The 17,970-nt window shown below is 27.0% G+C and overlaps 1 protein-coding gene across 3 annotated transcripts in view; it reads right to left on the bottom strand.

The window, feature by feature from the left end:
• LOC105254474 (BAI1-associated protein 3) overlaps positions 1 to 6,869 on the bottom strand; it is a 79,179-nt gene extending 72,310 nt beyond the window's left edge. For all 3 annotated transcript variants that reach the window (XM_025413164.1, XM_025413165.1, XM_025413166.1), the window contains exon 1: positions 5,905 to 6,869. The gene's annotated coding sequence lies outside the window, so the exon portion shown is untranslated. The remainder of the gene's footprint in view (positions 1 to 5,904) is intronic.
• Positions 6,870 to 17,970: the final 11,101 nt, after the last annotated feature.

The following is a 17,970-nucleotide window of genomic DNA, read 5'->3' as shown; positions in this document are numbered from 1 at the left end:
CAAACGTCAGAAAAATTATGTGCAGTGTGTAACATTTGTATATGATACAAAATTTAAAGTAAAATTTAAAAAAAAATTTTAAATGTATGATTCTGCATTTATTGCTACTATTATATATACATAATCAAAATACATAATCAAAATACTATAATTTAGTTTGAAGTTCAGTCAGATAAAATATTTTCTACAAATATTACTATATTTAGTTTCTACAATGTACAAGTAATTATTTTGAAAAAATAACGATTTGATAAGAAATCTTATTATTTTAAAATAAAACAAATTTAAACATCTTATTAAAATTAAGATTGCAATAACTTTTTACGTATGTTTTTTATTTTAATATAATATATATATATATATATATATATATATATTTTTTTTTTTTTTTTTTAACTAATCTACACTTACTTTAATATAAATTAAAAATATAAACATTTCGCGGTTTTTAATATTTAAATATACTTTACTTTTCATCGAATAGCTAAGTATTTTATTGACGAACAACATGATTTCCCATTAGGAAAATATACAATAACAATATTCGACGTTGGACGCATTACGCGCTATTCTCCAAGGATCTTTGCGAGGAATCTAAAAGATCGCATTGTTATATTTGCTCCACGAGCATTATTAAAACATCAATAAGGAAACGATACATAATGACTAGGGAATATTGGAGAAAATTAATGCTGCTCCTAATGAAATTTTTTTGTCTTTTTATATACGACAGACTGCTTTCTCCCTGCTTTCCATTATCATGTTCGTAAGATCGACAATTCTTTTTTCTTTCTCTCTCTTTCTTTCTCTCTTTTTTTTCAATTTTGCCATAGACTATATTAAAGACGAAACAATGAACTACTATTTTAGCACAGTATGCACAGGAACTGTTTTCGATAAATAGCCCAACCGAAAGGAACTGAACTCTCTGATTCTTTCCTGATACATATATAGCAACCATTGTTCAACATTATTATAATAAAACAATAGACATCCGAATTTTTTAATATAATTTATATTGATTTTAATTTTGATTACGTCAACAGATTGTTAATGAGAGAATTTTCCAATTGAGATTTGTCAATTCTATAAAAATTTAACAACACTGTTTATAATTTAGTCAATTTTAAATGTTATATAGTTTGATAATTATTTTATTATTGTCATTAAATATAAACATTATTGTTTTATATATATATATATATATATATATATATATATATACAGGGTGTCCCATAACTGAAGGTCCATACTTTAAGGGCGTGTTGCTGATGCCAGAGTAAAAAAAGTCTAACAAATATATGTCCGCAAATGCTTCCTAACAGAAATACAAGTATTGAAAGTTGATATGAATATGTGAAACACTTTCTATTAGTTTGTTATTGTTTACATTTTTATCAGCCTGGTATTGTTTACATTTTCTGTCGGTCTGATTTTGTTTTCATTTTCGGTTAGTTTAGTATCGTTTACACTTTCGGTCAGTCTAGCATCGTTTATATCTTCTGTCAATCCGGTATTACATTTTCTTTTAAAGTTAGTAAAATGTTGTTTTGAAATGAAGAATACGCCGATATTCATTATATTTATAATTATTGTAATGGAAATGAAAAATAGACAGTTGTAGAGTATAGGCTGAGTCTTTCTTTTTTTTCTAAGTGTCTTTTTTTTTAAATATTTAACTTTCAATACTTTCTCTTGTATTTCTGTTAGGATGCATTTGCGGACATATGTTTATTAGACTTTTTTTACTCTAAATGGCATCAGCAACACGCTCTTAAAGTATGGACCTTCAATCATGGGACACCCTGTATATATATATATATATATATATATATATATATATATATATTTATACTGTTAACTCCTTCTGTGACTTATAATGTACATATTTGGATACGTAGATCATTATATATGTATTACATTACCCTCATTTTTCTATATTGTGCCAGATGAAAAGTCATAACGAAATATTATGTTTATGACAGAGTGAAAATGTTTGTCATAATTTCTTGATTATGTCATATTTATCCTACAATTTATCTCGACTAATCCAATATAATTCTCTTTTGTTTATAACCTTTGTGAAAATATGACAGTATCTTACATGCTTATAATTTAAATTTGATATTAAAATCTACATATAATTTGGATAGAGTTTAATTTTAATACACACACATGTATGTATGTGTGTGTGTGTATATATATATATATATATATATATATATACACACACACACATACATACATGTGTGTGTATTAAAATTAAACTTTATCCAAATTATATGTATTTTAATATCAAATTTAAATTATAAGCATGTAAGACACTGTCATATTTTCACAAAGGTTATAAACAAAAGAGAATTATATTGGATTAGTCGAGATAAATTGTAGGATAAATATGACATAATCAAGAAATTATGACAAACATTTTCACTCTGTCATAAACATAATATTTCATTATGACTTTTCATCTCGCACAATATAGAAAAATGAGGGTAATGTAATACATATGTAATGATCTACGTATCCAAATATGTACATTATAAGCCACAGAAGGAGTTAACAGTATAAATTAGACATCAATTATAATACGTACATGATTGTAGCCATGTTTTATGATAATTCATTATTGACAAATTCATCAAAATTCGACATAAACTTTTTATATTTATGTTAAATTTAAAATTATAAATAACGTCATATAAAAAACGCCAAAATATTTTATAGAAATCATTATTATGTGTTTAGTTTCAGCCTTTTAGAAAAAAGTATTACCATGATTAAGAAAATTTTACAATGTAACAATTATATTATATATAATAACGATGTACGTAATAATGTAATAATGTATGTGATAATAATAATATATATAACGATGTATATCATTTACTAAGATATATTCATGTTATATAATAAGAGTTTTAAATCATACGTCATGTTTTTATAAACTTTTTACATCATTAATTCTACTTGATTTATTCGGCTAAATAAGCTTCACGATCCAGAATATCTCGCGATCTTCGACCTGTCAAAAATATCTTGAAGAAGGGAAGCGTAGCTGAAGGGTTGCTGTTCCATTCCCTCACAAACTTCGAAAGTTTACCGACTTTACTTGGATCGTCCCAACAAGTCCTAAATCAAACACTGAAGAACAGACCCGAATAAAGATTGGTAATGCTCACTCCAGTAGTGAGTTAGATTAAATAGGAAGTCGAGAGAAATTTTTCGCGTCGCGTTGAATATGCGAGCCCAATCAGATTCTTATTTTAACAGAAATTTACATGGATTCAGCGTTTTTCTTTTCGTAAGATTGCAAAAATACGACGAGTGGAAATCGAAAACGTTAGATCGACAAGTATGTTTTCCTAATTCAGATCGAGCGGCAAGAAGTCTCTCTTTCGTCGAATTGGCTCGTCAGTTTCTCATTATGCTTCAATCAACGATGAATTTCTCTCTCTAACAAATATCGAAAAGGCGAAGACTTCCGCATATTTTCGTTTGATAATCAACAAAACCCTCTAGCTATTGTTTAATTTATTTTACATCTTTAATATATTGAATATATGGAAAGAGATGCAGCTAGATTAAAACGTAGCGAGAGGTGATTTTAAAGATAAACTAATTTTTATCGTATTAAATCTTATTTTCTAAATTTGTCTTTTATATGTCTTATATCCAGATAACATTTAAAATATAAATACTACGATTTTTTTTCTGCTGTGCTATATATATAACATTACACCTTGTTATATGTGATCTCTCTCACTCCATGTTTACAATAATTAGATCTAAATATATTTTCTCGCACAGATTCCAGTGCATAAATTCGAATAAAATCGAATTAAATCTGAATTGCAGCATTACAGAATCTGTTTAATCGTTGTTGCGGAGTCTTTTTTTGTTCTATATTTTTTTGTATTATATGATTTTCAGCTCAAGCTTATTGATTTGACGTAAAAAATATCGTAAAATCACGTGTATTGCATCGTCGCGCAAAACGGATTTTTGTAATTCAACAAATATCTTCGATCCTGTTAAAGCGCTTCCGTCACTGACAAGCAGAGCTGATCGATTACGAAAGAGAGACTGCGACAATTTGCTTTCTCACACTCCGAACGCATATATTGTGCATTCTATCGGGCCGGAAATAGTTACTCGTTTCGGCTGTCATTTAATTAACGGGCGTAACAGCGCCTTTTAACGAAGACTATGCGCTATGTCATTGATTAATTTCAATCTTGCTGTCTCGTGATAAATCTTTTAAAAAATACGTTAATAACTTTAATGGATTAGCAGATCTAACCATAATAAACTCATGATTTGATACCCATCGATTTATAATCACGGTCGCTAATAATTTATCGAGTTCAAATAATCAATGTGCTAATTATTAAGATTTAATTATTGATTAGGATTTTCGTTGATATATCATTAATTATCTTATCGGTAATTCTTAATGCTTGGTAAATGCTTTATCATTGTGTGATAAGAACTTTAGAATTAAAAAAAAATTACAGATATAATAAATTATACTAATATTATTAATAAATTATAATTATCGAGAGCAAGCTGCTATTTATTTTTACTTCATATATTAACATATTTTTATATCAGTTATTCAGATTGCTTATTTGAAATACAATTTTGTTTAAGCTTATATTAATGCATGCACATACAATCTTTCTGCATGAAAATAAAATTTCTATATAAAAATAAAAAAAATTTTTAAAGATATCAAATATTTCGAATATTTTTCAATTGCTTGCAATATTAAATATTTAAATAAAACTCAATAAAAATAATTTAATAAAAATAATTTTTATTTGATTAGTTTATGATATATTTTTGCGAATTTTATTAAAAATTTCTAATGAATAAACATTTCTTTCTAAGCCTTTTATTAAATATTCCTCAAATTATTTGATACCAGCAAATGCCAGGGGCAATATATATGTTAAAGAAATCGTTTCTATGTTGCATTGACACTCCCACCTATCAAAAGTCATTATACGTTCATCGACCCATGCACGACAATTCAGGTAGGACGATAATCCTCGACATGTCCGACGGTACGCTGACCCTCTCTACTTGTTATGACATTCAATTGCGTACGTGTTCCACTGAGATATAATTTGCATAGAACTGTCACAGTTTAACTAGCGTTCATCATTATTGTAATACATTGTCCAAATGGCATTGATCTCTAATGTATTGAATAATGTAATTAACAAAGAAGTAATATTTTGTTGTGGTGCAATTATTTATAACACTATGATTTTTGAAATATCTTTCGTTTTATTACATTATTTAAATACATTTTTATGTAATTAAAAAGAAAATTTTTTAAATGGAATATTTAATTGAAATTTTTGTGATTGAAAAAAGACATTGAATGATGCCTTAATCGCTAATAAATTACACATGTTTTCGATTTCCATAGATTTTTCTTTTATTACATTGATTTTTCAAATTTTGAAAATGTATATAATAACATATTTATAAGAGCAAATCATGAGAACGGAAAACAAATTAACCGAGGAATTGATCGTCACTAAAAGCCATTATTAAATTTTCACAGCAATTAAGAGATTACTAGTCTCTACATGTAAAAACACAAATTTGAATTTTGCAGCTAAATTTTTTAATCTTTTCTTACTATATTGATCTTAAACTAATTTATTTTGCGATTAATATTGCACTATAATAAGATGTCAATTAAGTCAATTACCACAATAGTACAAGTTTCTAAGCACATACAATCGATGTTTAGGTAACATATCTAACCAGAGCGCGCGTCTTAAATTTCAAACAGTGTCGTTGTCATCTGATCCGCCAAAGACCGGAAGCGATTTACTGGTGTCACTGATGGCCTAGTTCGATCAAACACAGACTCCGATTACTCACCATCGCGCTGACGTTGATAACGACGATGATGAGCAGGAGTAGCGAGACGAATCTTTCGAAACAAAATGTATCACGTATCGTATCGTCTTTAGAACTTTATCACACGTACTTTCGCAATCTACGGATATTTATGGCAATAAAGAGCCACAAATGAACGATCCCGCGCTTGTTCGAGAGTCGAAGTGAAACAGCCACTTGTAGCGCCGACGGATGACCGGGCGCGTAAACCAGACTGGCGGGTTGGCAAACAGGTGAGACGCCGTCGCGTGCCTCTCTCACCCTGTCTTTCTCTCTCTTTCTTTCTCTTCCCTCTAGTCGCTTGCGTTGCTCTCCTTCCACTTTCACCAGTTGCACCCTCTTGGTTTCATCCCTGCGCGTCCCTCTCCTTCTCAAGTGGTTTCCACCTCTCTTCGCCCATCACCCATTTCACTCAGAATTCGGACTGTCTCTAACTTATCCCTCGTCTGTTGCAAAAAGATCTCTCCGTTTCTTTCTATCTTGCATATATTTTTTTCCTTCTCACATTGTACTACCATCTCTCTCTTTTACCTTGACGCACCCCTACTTTTTCGTTTATCTCTTTTCCTTGAAATAGCCTTGCTGATATTCCTTGCTTTCTCTTTCTACCTCGCAATTATTTCTCTCCTTCTCTCGCTCTTTCTCTCTCTTTCTATCTGTCTCGCTTTATCTCTCTTTTCTTTTCTCTTTCTCTCATTAAAGGCACCACGTCACGCATCTCCTTCCCTGATTCACTGTCTCACCTACACATTCACATTCACCCTCCCGTTTTTCCAACACGGTGCCTTCCCCTCGTTTTCACATTCCCCTCTCTCCTTTGGTGTCCTTCCCACTCTCTTTAGTATGACTCCCACCAGCTATTTCTCTGCCGCCCTACCCTACGGAAGTTCGTGGAGCGCTGTTTCCTACTCCCGTAGAGGTATAACCGGAGGTACTTGCGTGCGCAGCATGTCCATCGATCTATTTGAGCTCACCTACTCTCCTGCTAGGCTGGGTCTATACCTGCTGTCGCTTCTATCCCCTGCGCGCGTACGGGTGCGTTCACACTACACATCGTCACAAGCGCGAAATGGAAAGGGAAGCTGAAGAAGAGAGGGAATGAACGAAACTTCGACGAGAAACCCAGAGACCCGAATTTGATTCTAGGTTACTAACATCAAGAGATTTCCGCAGGTGATAGTTTGATCTGGTATCAATGTTGAATAAGTTTGATTTGCTTTGAAATCGATCAAATAAATAATAGATAGTTCATTTTGATCATTATTTAATAATTAATTAATTAAGTGGCTAAATAATCAAAACCAACTATCTTAAATAATAGATAGTTCGTTTTTTGATTATTTAGCTACTTAATTAATTATTAATTAATTTTTATAAAGCTGCCATATTTATTCTCTGCGAATTTTTACGTATATATGTAAATATATCACATTATTTCTCGAATATAGAATTATTAAATATTACTATAATTATTATTTGCTAGTTACATAATTTGTATATATTAATGTTTTGTGTACATGTATTATATATTAGATTTTTATTATATTCATTATATTTAGCTGAACAGTTTTCTTTCATAATTAAAAAATCTGATTTTAATTCTGGTCAATTCTAAGATAAATACAACAAATGTTTATTTTATTCAGCGAGAGAAATTACAAGAATTACAAGAATAACAAATTATTAATATTAATATCTATGATTTTGATATATTTTGCATATAACATAAAATATGTAACACTATATATATATATATATATATATATATATATATATATATTTAAAATTATATATTGAATGCTATGATAATGACAAAGAAATTTTAAATGCTTTAATTAAAGTAAAATATGTATTTATATTATTATTTTCTGCGAAGTAAATGATATTAAGAATAGTGGAAATTATTTTAAAAAATACTTTCCAAATTAATTAAATTACTAATAACAAAATTTTGCGTCGCGAGAAATTTGTCAATTCATTATATTGTATATTGATTATCTTCTTATTATAGCATTTTATCATATCTGTTTATATAGTCTAGCTAATGTAAGATTTATTATGTATAAGATATAGAGATGACAATAATTTTGTTAATATACGCGGAATGTGTGCTATCAAGTTAGTACTAAGACCGTTTATTGCAAGAGATTCTAATGCTACTCGCATGATTGTAATTTCTATGGGAATTGCTTGGTGACACAAATGTCGCTAGTATACTTGGGAGTTATTTGCGGTAGTCACGCATAAAGGTATTAAACTTTGTCGCATGATAATTTCTCTTTAATTGTTGTCGACTTGATATGTATTTCATCGCGTATTTTACCTGATAAAATCTCAAATAACAAATAAAATCAGCACGCACGTTATAATAGATACTAAAAAAAAAGGAGAAACTTTTTCGTATATCAAAATTTAGATGCCACACATTTGTGTAAAATTGACTTATTTGTTTATAACAATGAAAATACTACACAATATTTGTATATATACACACACATCATACATACACACATGTATATATTTACGTATGCATTTTACGGCATCGAAAATTGAATTCGCTGAAAGTTGAAATATATGTATTTTATAACTCAATCTCATAGATTTGTCACAATTTCATAAATCTAGGCGCCACAGATTAATGGACTTATCTAAGATTTATAAATTAATTATCACTACATAGATAAGTCGTATATTTTCGTATAAATAAATGTATATTAATTAAATCAATTGAATTTTTCGATTGTCCGAGATTCGGAAATACGGAATATACGTGATGCTATTTATTTTCAGAATATTTTTTTCCCGAGGCATTTCGTTGGATTTGTCGCGAAATCTGTGGTGGATATATTAAATGTTCGAATAATATGAATAAAATTGCAAATTTAACAGGTGAGCAACTATTAAAATTGTTTTTGATTTTTGCAAAATGGAAATTCATTGCAAACCAACAAATATTATATAATATATTCACCTTAAAATTATCCTCCATTTGACGCATGTGTTTTCTCCACTAAGTATTAATTAATAATTTAAAAAATTAATTTAAATATTGTTTTCGTTTAAAATATATTTGACTTTTAAAAGACGCTCAATAAGCTGATAAGACAAGCCGATAAAATATCTATCTAAATTAATATCTATTGATTAGTATTATTAGATGTTGAATATGATTATTAAAGAAACATATTAAATATATGATGTTAAAAACATATTTTTTTATTCAAGGAATTAATAGCTTCTCTTTAAATAAACTTTAGATTGAAAATACAAATTTTTTGCATGCAATTTATATACGGACAAATAAAATTCTACCAAGATAAAAGAAAACTCTCTATATATAACAATCCGTGCAAAAACATAATTTCTTTAAATTTTTAAATATCTATAAGCTATAAAAAATTATTTTATTAAAAAAATGAAAAATGTTTTTTTGACTTAAGTAGACTACATCTTAAAAGTATTTTATGTAGCAAAAGATTAATTTAGGAATTAGGAAAATTATATTTTAATCGTTTTTTTTGTAATCTGCAGTTAATAAAATAAAATTAAAGGCATCATAAATGAATTCCATCATATTACTTTATACTATTGCGTGCACATGGCTATATATTTATAAAATCAATGTGTGCTAGTTAATAAAATCGTAGTCTAGTCCCTATGATGTGATAATGAAATCGGATTATCGATTTTGCTTCTGCAGCAAATAGTCGTATACCGACGTGGATGGCGTTGATAGACGTCGGCTATGCGAGCGTGCAAGATAATAACTATGCAACACCTAATGGAAAGTTTTCATTAACTACTTTATCCATGAAGTTGAGATTTGAAATCGCCATAAACGTGTATATATATTGTCGTTAATGCTATTAGTAATAATAATTAGTAATATTAAAAAATATTTTGACTAAAATGTTTATATTATATACAGAAGTTTTTGTTATATTAATCTATCATATTATATATATATATATATATATATATATATATATATATATAATATGATAGATTAATATAACAAAAACTTCTGTATATAATATAAACATTTATAATATTAAATCTTTCGTCACACACATTTCTAACACAAATTTTGTGAATTTTTACCTAAAAAAATATACCAAAAAATTTATAGATATTGGAAGTTATTATTATATATTTTATTATCAATGTTTGTATTTTATACAATTGGAACTTTTAGTTTCCTTAATTTGAAAATTTTTATATGTTAATAAAAGAAAATAAATTGTGTGGTTTGATTTGCAACATGTGCTTGGGATAAGATTGGCAATTGCATCATAAGCAAGTGAAAAATAATTTTTCAATTGTGATTTTCATTTTTAAATTGACATTGCACACAATTTCAAGATATATTTTTTTTTAAACTCCTTTTTTAAATTTTTTTCTTAAAATTTTTTTAACATATACGCGAAATGCTATTATTTCTTTACTTCTTTTATGCTATATTATTACATTACTCTGAAATATTATCGCGAAATATACATTGTGTTAAGAAATTGAAATTTTAAAATAATCTTAATTAACATTGTCATATAACAAAAATTATCTTTATTTTATTTAACCAAAAAAACTAAATAACTTTTTACTCGATAATTAATCGTTTCTCAATATCTTTTTCTCTCATGATATTGTGATGTTGATATTTCTATTTTTTTCTGTAAGATATCTTTTAAAACACAATAAATTTTTTCCGTTTCATTTTCTTCTTTTTACTAGGTTTTTTATTTTTTAAATTTTCTCTCTTTCTTTTTCTGTCTCTTTTCTCCTTTCATTTCTTTTGCTCATCAAAAATGATACTTCTCGATAAATCGCAAATGCATTTAAAAGAAGAATTTCGATCATTAATATCGCATGATTAAAGCTGCACGGTTTTTAGAAAATTTTCCTTCCGCGTAATATCTTCCAGTATTGCTATCTAGAAGTTTTCAGGTCGAGAGATGCTCAGCCATTAATGACGATTGTGGCACGATGGGGACAAGTTAGAGCGCAAACGACACTTATCGAAAATTCGAAGGAATTCTCGCAATCTTTCTCGTTGACAATCTATTTCGTTACATCTTGCTTATTGCGGTGCACTATCGCGCTTTCTACATATCGTTGCAGCATTAGTTATAGACTCATCGCTCTGAGTTAAATTCACAAGATTACCATAATAATAATCATCGATTAATTCGTTTGATAAGTATTCTCTTTGATTTATCCGAATAATATTTCTCAATTTGATAATTGCGTTAAAAATTGGTAGATTCTATTAACAAAAAGACATATATATATATATATATATATATATATATATATCTTACTTTTCGGATTTTTATACAAATATAGCATAAATTTATATGTATATCTATCGAATGAATTAACACATGAAATTATGTATCTAATAATTATAAAAATGTTTTGTGATTTCATATATTCAAAAATTCGCAAATTAATTGCATTTAAAAAATCTAAAATGATACAAAATTACAATAGCCAATTTAGTTTTTAATTTGCGGTAATATATATAGATGCAAATATTTATGACATTATAATGCAGATTATTATTACGACATTTAGTTATACTTTATATGCTTATAAATAATTTTTGGTAAAATCAAACTTTCTGCACTGCAGAGTTATATGATGTTTCGATATCTGTTATAATATTCCGATTTATTTTGAGCGTGCAATTCGTATATACTGCGTAATGAAACAGCAAATGACTTTTATCAGTACGTATAAAAATTTGGAACGCACGATTTTCCATTCCCAATTTGAAAAGCTTTAACATTTTTTACTATGCAACATGTGTGTGCATTTTATATATGTGTAATATACTGTGGAAATAGCTAGTTTCCAATTTAACCATGTTAAATTACTTTTGAATAAATTTTATCAAACGGAAGGAGGAAATAGATTTTCTGTAACGATTTTTGATTAAATACGCTTTTAATTAATAATCTGTTAACTTAAATAATGCAATGCAAAAGATAACTGAAACACATATTTAAGAACTTGTAATAATGTTTAATAATACAACCGCTTGTCCAATATTTTAACAATAATTATATTTATAGGATAATATAAGTTTATATGTCTACATTTAATTATTTTTTTCTAACAATATAAAACATTATAGTTGATTATAGTTACTTATAATTAATTTATTATTTATAATATAATATATATTTTAAAAAAATATTTTTATTCTTATAATCTAACATCTAACATTTTATTCTTGTATCCTAACATTTACAATAACCTCTGACATATATTCATAATTTAAAAATTTAGCCTGCAAGTAAAAGCTATTATTCATCATTAGCTCAAATTCAATCTTCTACTAATAATTTACCTGTTAGACAAACGCGTTTATAATACTAGCACACAGTGCGCGCACCATTTATATATTTTTACTCTGTTTTACTTTAATTATTAATTATATTATATATTTTAATGTTATATATATATATATAATATTAAAAAATTATTATAATAATTTTGTATAACATTTTTTAAATATGTTTGCTTAATTAAATATATAAAAAACTTTTAAGATTGTCTTTCTCAGTACTAATTCTCTTATTTCTCAAACTTTCATAAATTTTTTATGCACTAAAACGCTATATAATAAATTTTATTTTTTATTGCTTACTATCAATTATAATTTTATTCAAAAGTGGTATTTTAATTTTTTTTAACATAACATTTTTAATATTACCATACGTTGACAAAAGATGTAAAAAATTGCTTTAGATACCTTAGAGATATCTTTAAAATACTTTTTGTTACTCCTTTTGACCAGCATTTGTCATCTATTTTGTGCTTCTCAATTCTTTAGGCCCTTTATCGGACCTATCTTTTATATAGATTCTGACTGTTCATGCTTGAGATGGCTGAGTGTAAAATAAAACACGAGCCCACTTTTTTGTTGGTTTGATATGCACATTTATTAATTTGTAATGGATATAGATAATCTTGCTTGTTCAGCACAAAGAAACTGACTGACACGCTACGATATAGACATCACCACGCGAGAGCGCTCAAAACTAAAGATAAGAAGCGGTCATTGTCTTTTGCCTCTTTTAATTGATTTTCTGATAGGCAATTAAGCATAAATTATAAATATTGCATGAAAGAAAAATGAAACACTGACTATATTTATATAGTTATATCTAATAACTTTAATCTCCATTAAAGTTCGAAGAAAGAAATATTTTTTATTGTCGGCTAATTATCATTGTTAGTCATAAATAATATAATATTGCTAACAGATGCATAAATCTTTTACGTTTCTTTATGAGATTGTGTAATGTAATCACAATTTAATTTACGAATTGATTTACGAATGCAGCATAGTAATGTTTTTTTATCTCTTCGTTTTATGCATGTTTTAGTTATTTTCGTGTCTTTATTCATGTTATGTGCCATTGCACATAAATATGCAGAAATACATGCATTTTACTTATTTTTTTACATCTATTTATTAGAGTTGTTTCATCTAAATTATACTGAAATAAATTATTTTTAGGACCAATATTAAATCCATCTTTTATTTATGAGTACGATTAACTAGAATCAATTTCTATTAAAAATTAATGAAAGAGACAAATTACTTCCGTTCTAGCTAATTATTATTACCAATGCATGTGTATAATATTTTACGTTCAGATATGATTGTAAAATGCGATGATCATCTAACAGTACATGTTTTAATATCACTTTGCTTTAACTTTAATATAATGCTAAATTATCGATCAAAATAGATTGATTAATATTTTCATAATAATATGTAATGTTACTTATAATTTATAATAAAATTTATAATAAATTTATAATAAAATAAAATTGATTAAACATTTACATTATATATGGTTCAATGAATCAAGAACTTGAGTTTACATCAGTCAAAGCAAAGTTTTCTTATATGTGTACATATGTACATAGATAAATTGACTACAAAAAATTAGGATGAAATTGACGTGCATTATAAAAATAAATTATATTGCGCATAAAATTACTAACGCGCTTTTTATTAAATAAAAGGAATAAGAAAGATTTTCATTCAAATTAATTTTATCTTTTATTTAATTTATGCTATAATTTACATTTGTGATATGCTTTAGTATATATTAAAAAAATCTATTAAAAGAATGATCTATTAAGAATATTTCTTCTAATTCTCTTTTAACTTAAATCAATTAAACAAATAAGCCAAATTAATCGGGGTACGTGATTTTGTGTAACAACTTTCTCTAAAAAATATACAAAATAATAAATACCTTTAGGATGTTTTGCCGGTACCCAATGTCTCTCCTAGATCTCTTCTCATTCTCAGAATCATCAGGAGGAAAAAAATCACGCACTTTGACACAACACTCCCGCACTTAAGTACACGACATTATGAACAGCATTTAAATGCACATCTTTGTAGGACACTTTCGAATTCCGCGATCACGAAGTAATATACGGTTTCACTTGAAGATCATATTTTGAATAGATAAAATAACTTCGAGCAAAAATTAAGTTTTGAAATGAAAGAAAATGGAATCGATTGACGTCTGACCTTTTATCTCAAAGTATATTTTTAGAGTGACAACACGATTTATGATATCATAATGATTTATAGATGCGACAAAGGAAAGTACTCATTTTTGATCTAGATAATTACTAGCGAATCATTATAGCAATATACATATAAAACATCTTGTATTACTTTTATTACTCGATTATTGTCATGCTCGATTATCGTCATAATGATAATAAGGTATGTAAACATTAACATGCTATATGCCACCAAGGTCGAACACCATTATCATTAATTTTCATTGTCGAAATATTTTATGTACTACGTATAAAATGTATATGTAGACTATATTTCTTAAATTACAGATTAATTATATTTATTAAACGATTAATGTATCTCTCACGGAGTCTTTCATTATGTTAATCTTACATTTATATTCATGTTTTGCACATTTTTAATTGTATTTGAAATTGTACTTGAATTATCGAAAAACCAAACAATAAATAAATGAAATGTATTTGATTCTGAACATCATTAAAGAAATAATTATTGTCCATCAAAATTGCAGCAAAACGATTTAATACGAAAACAAAAACGATGTAATTTATAATTTTAATTCCTATTTCCTGTTTCGATTCTCTTATTTAACATAATGGATGTGATAAATATGCTTCTGTGAAGATTGTAAGATACGTAAGTATATCGATATATTTACGCATTGTTATTAAAAATTAATTAATTATATATTAATTATATATTAATTGTAATAATTAGAGCAAAATTCCTTATACTTCTCACGATTACGTAGAAAAGGAAGCGTCTCGCATTACTACCTTATTATTCGAGTATCGTCGCGCGAATGATAACAGGAACACGACATATAAACATTAGCATACTATATCGCTAAGGTCAATATACCACATCATAAATCCGTGGTAAGTTATATTCAGATTATCGAAAAGTCAAACGATAAAATATCAAACAAAATATTTAAGTAATTGTTAGAAATACAATTATTTTCAATAAAAATCACAATAAAACGATAAACGATTTAAAGTTTTTATTCTTACTTCAATTTCTATATAAAATAATAAATAAGAAAATAAATCGCGAGAAATAAACATTTTGATAAGAGCTTGTTATCGCTTGTTGTCGTTATGTGTTACATTTTCCAAGAGAATTAAATATATCAGTTCCAAGAGAATTAAATATATCGTCAGTCAAGAATTTTTTATTTAATTTTAATAAATCGATAAAATTCAACGATTACAAAAAAATGATAATTTGTAATTTCTTCTTGTTCTCTTGAGATCTCTCAAATTTCTCATATACTCGATACATAAAAGGTATATAAACAAGTAAAAAAGTCAAAATTTACAATGCATAATTTGCTATTTGATTTAAAAATTAATTTTTATACATAATGAAGTTATTTTATATGTAATTTTTATACTGCTTTAACAATTGAAAAGATTAAAATTTAAATAAATTTCTCGTTTACTTCACAAACAAGGAAAAAGTATATTATTTTTTAGTATATTATTTTCTTTTTCTATGATCAATTGGCTCTCATTATTTCACAACATATCGTTTCAGTTTTATCATCATTTGTATTTTTGTAACTTTTCTAAATAAATTTCCGTAATCCTCTCTTATTCTTCTTTTTAGATATCGGTCGAGCGAACGGAAATTTATTTTCCTAGTAGTATTTGGCTGTATTCGCAAGCGAATCACGAGACAAAATAAAAATAAAAAGAGGTTGCTGAAAAGAACAGCAAGCTGCAGTAGTTTTGTGTGGCACATCAGTGTCGGAAATGAAACGAAGATAAAATCCTGGCAATTGTGTCTGGCACGTTCTTTCTTCGTTTTAAACAGTCGTTAAATCAATATTTCGAAAATATGTTTTAAATTAATAAATTTTTTTAAATAAGAAATTTAAGATATATTAAATTATCAATCTAATTTGTAGACAGATGTCTTAATATTTTTAATTTTTTCTAAACGTTAATTCAGTTTTTCAAAATAAAAAGAAATATAGAAATCGTATATAGACTACATTAATTTATCTCGGAATGTAAACTACCAATTTATACGCGCTCCTCACATTCACTCCGATTCCAGATTAGATTTAACGCAACAATAGAGTATTGTTAATTCAATGAGACGGAAGAAACCTGGTTCGGAATGAAACTTAAATTGAATTAAATTTGTAATGAAGCTAGTATATCGACAAATTCGAGAGAATCACTTTTGCCATCAATATCGAAATGCAATAAATTCCTCTGGGTACATTTTATGAACATATGCAACGAGAGCATCACCTACGTGTTCCGCAGATTATCCATCATGGAGTTAATAGCGCATCAACGATTTCATTCATACTTGAAATATTTTTATACATATAACGAGAATATAAAGATAATATGATTCTGTCTTTATAAATATGTCTCAATTTGAAATACATTATTATGATAATATAAAAATCAATTTATACAAAAGATGATAGTCAATTGATATAGGTTTATTTTTACATGGAAACTGTGCAAAATAAATCATTGACAAAATAAATCGTAACGAAAGAATAAAAGTTGAAAAGAATCATATTATTTTTACTATTATATTATTATTTACTATTATATTATATTATGTTTTACTTATTTGATTTTTCTGAAATAAAAAATAATTTGATTTGTCAGGATTTACACATTGATTAACGAGATGATGCTTGATTAGCAAAGTTTACCTGGCAATATACATACTGTCTATTATCATTGACTAACTGATGTAGTAAACAAAGTTCTGTTCGCATTAATAGCTGGTACAGCAGGTTGTCGTAAAGTTTGTTAGTGCCTGATACATCCCACACACGCAGAATAAAATTATCACGCAATAAAAAATTAAAACTACACATACTCTGATAACTAATATTTGTTAATAATTTCTATTACTTCAATAAATATAAATAATCAAATTTGCTAAATCAAATTTATATTGTTAGCAAAAATAATTTGTAATTATATTCCACACAATTTTGCATATTTGCTGTTAGAATTATTATTAAAATGTTAACGTCAAACACATTAAAAATGTTCCAATTTACTGTATGCGAAGCAATAAAATTTAAAAGTTTTTATACATAAAAGTGTTTTTAAATTTTCGTATTTGACAATGCTTAAATATTTTAACATACTTTTTTTAAATTTAAAAATAATATAATATACAGGGTGTATATTATATTAATGAAATGATGCACTAAACTTTAGGAGAATATTCTAGAGAGGAGAATATTCTAAAATAAGACTTTTTTTTTATAAACATGGGTCCGCAAATAAATCCCCCTCCGCTAGAGGCCCTTAAACTTTGGGGAAAGAATTAAAAATTGGCTATATTTCAGAAAAAAAAAACGTTTTGACGTTACCTATGACGTTACCTTTGACTATCACCCTCTCTTGAGAGATAAATAAATTCGCGTTGCGGGTGTTTGGTCAATTTCACACATTTTAACTTGAAGGGGGGTTCATTTG

The sequence above is a fragment of the Camponotus floridanus genome, unplaced genomic scaffold (assembly GCF_003227725.1).
Source record: "Camponotus floridanus strain SB8 unplaced genomic scaffold, Cflo_v7.5 scaffold61, whole genome shotgun sequence".
Lineage (NCBI taxonomy): Eukaryota > Metazoa > Arthropoda > Insecta > Hymenoptera > Formicidae > Camponotus > Camponotus floridanus.
Note: the sequence above shows the minus strand (reverse complement) of the source record. Positions and strands in the feature narration are given on the sequence as shown.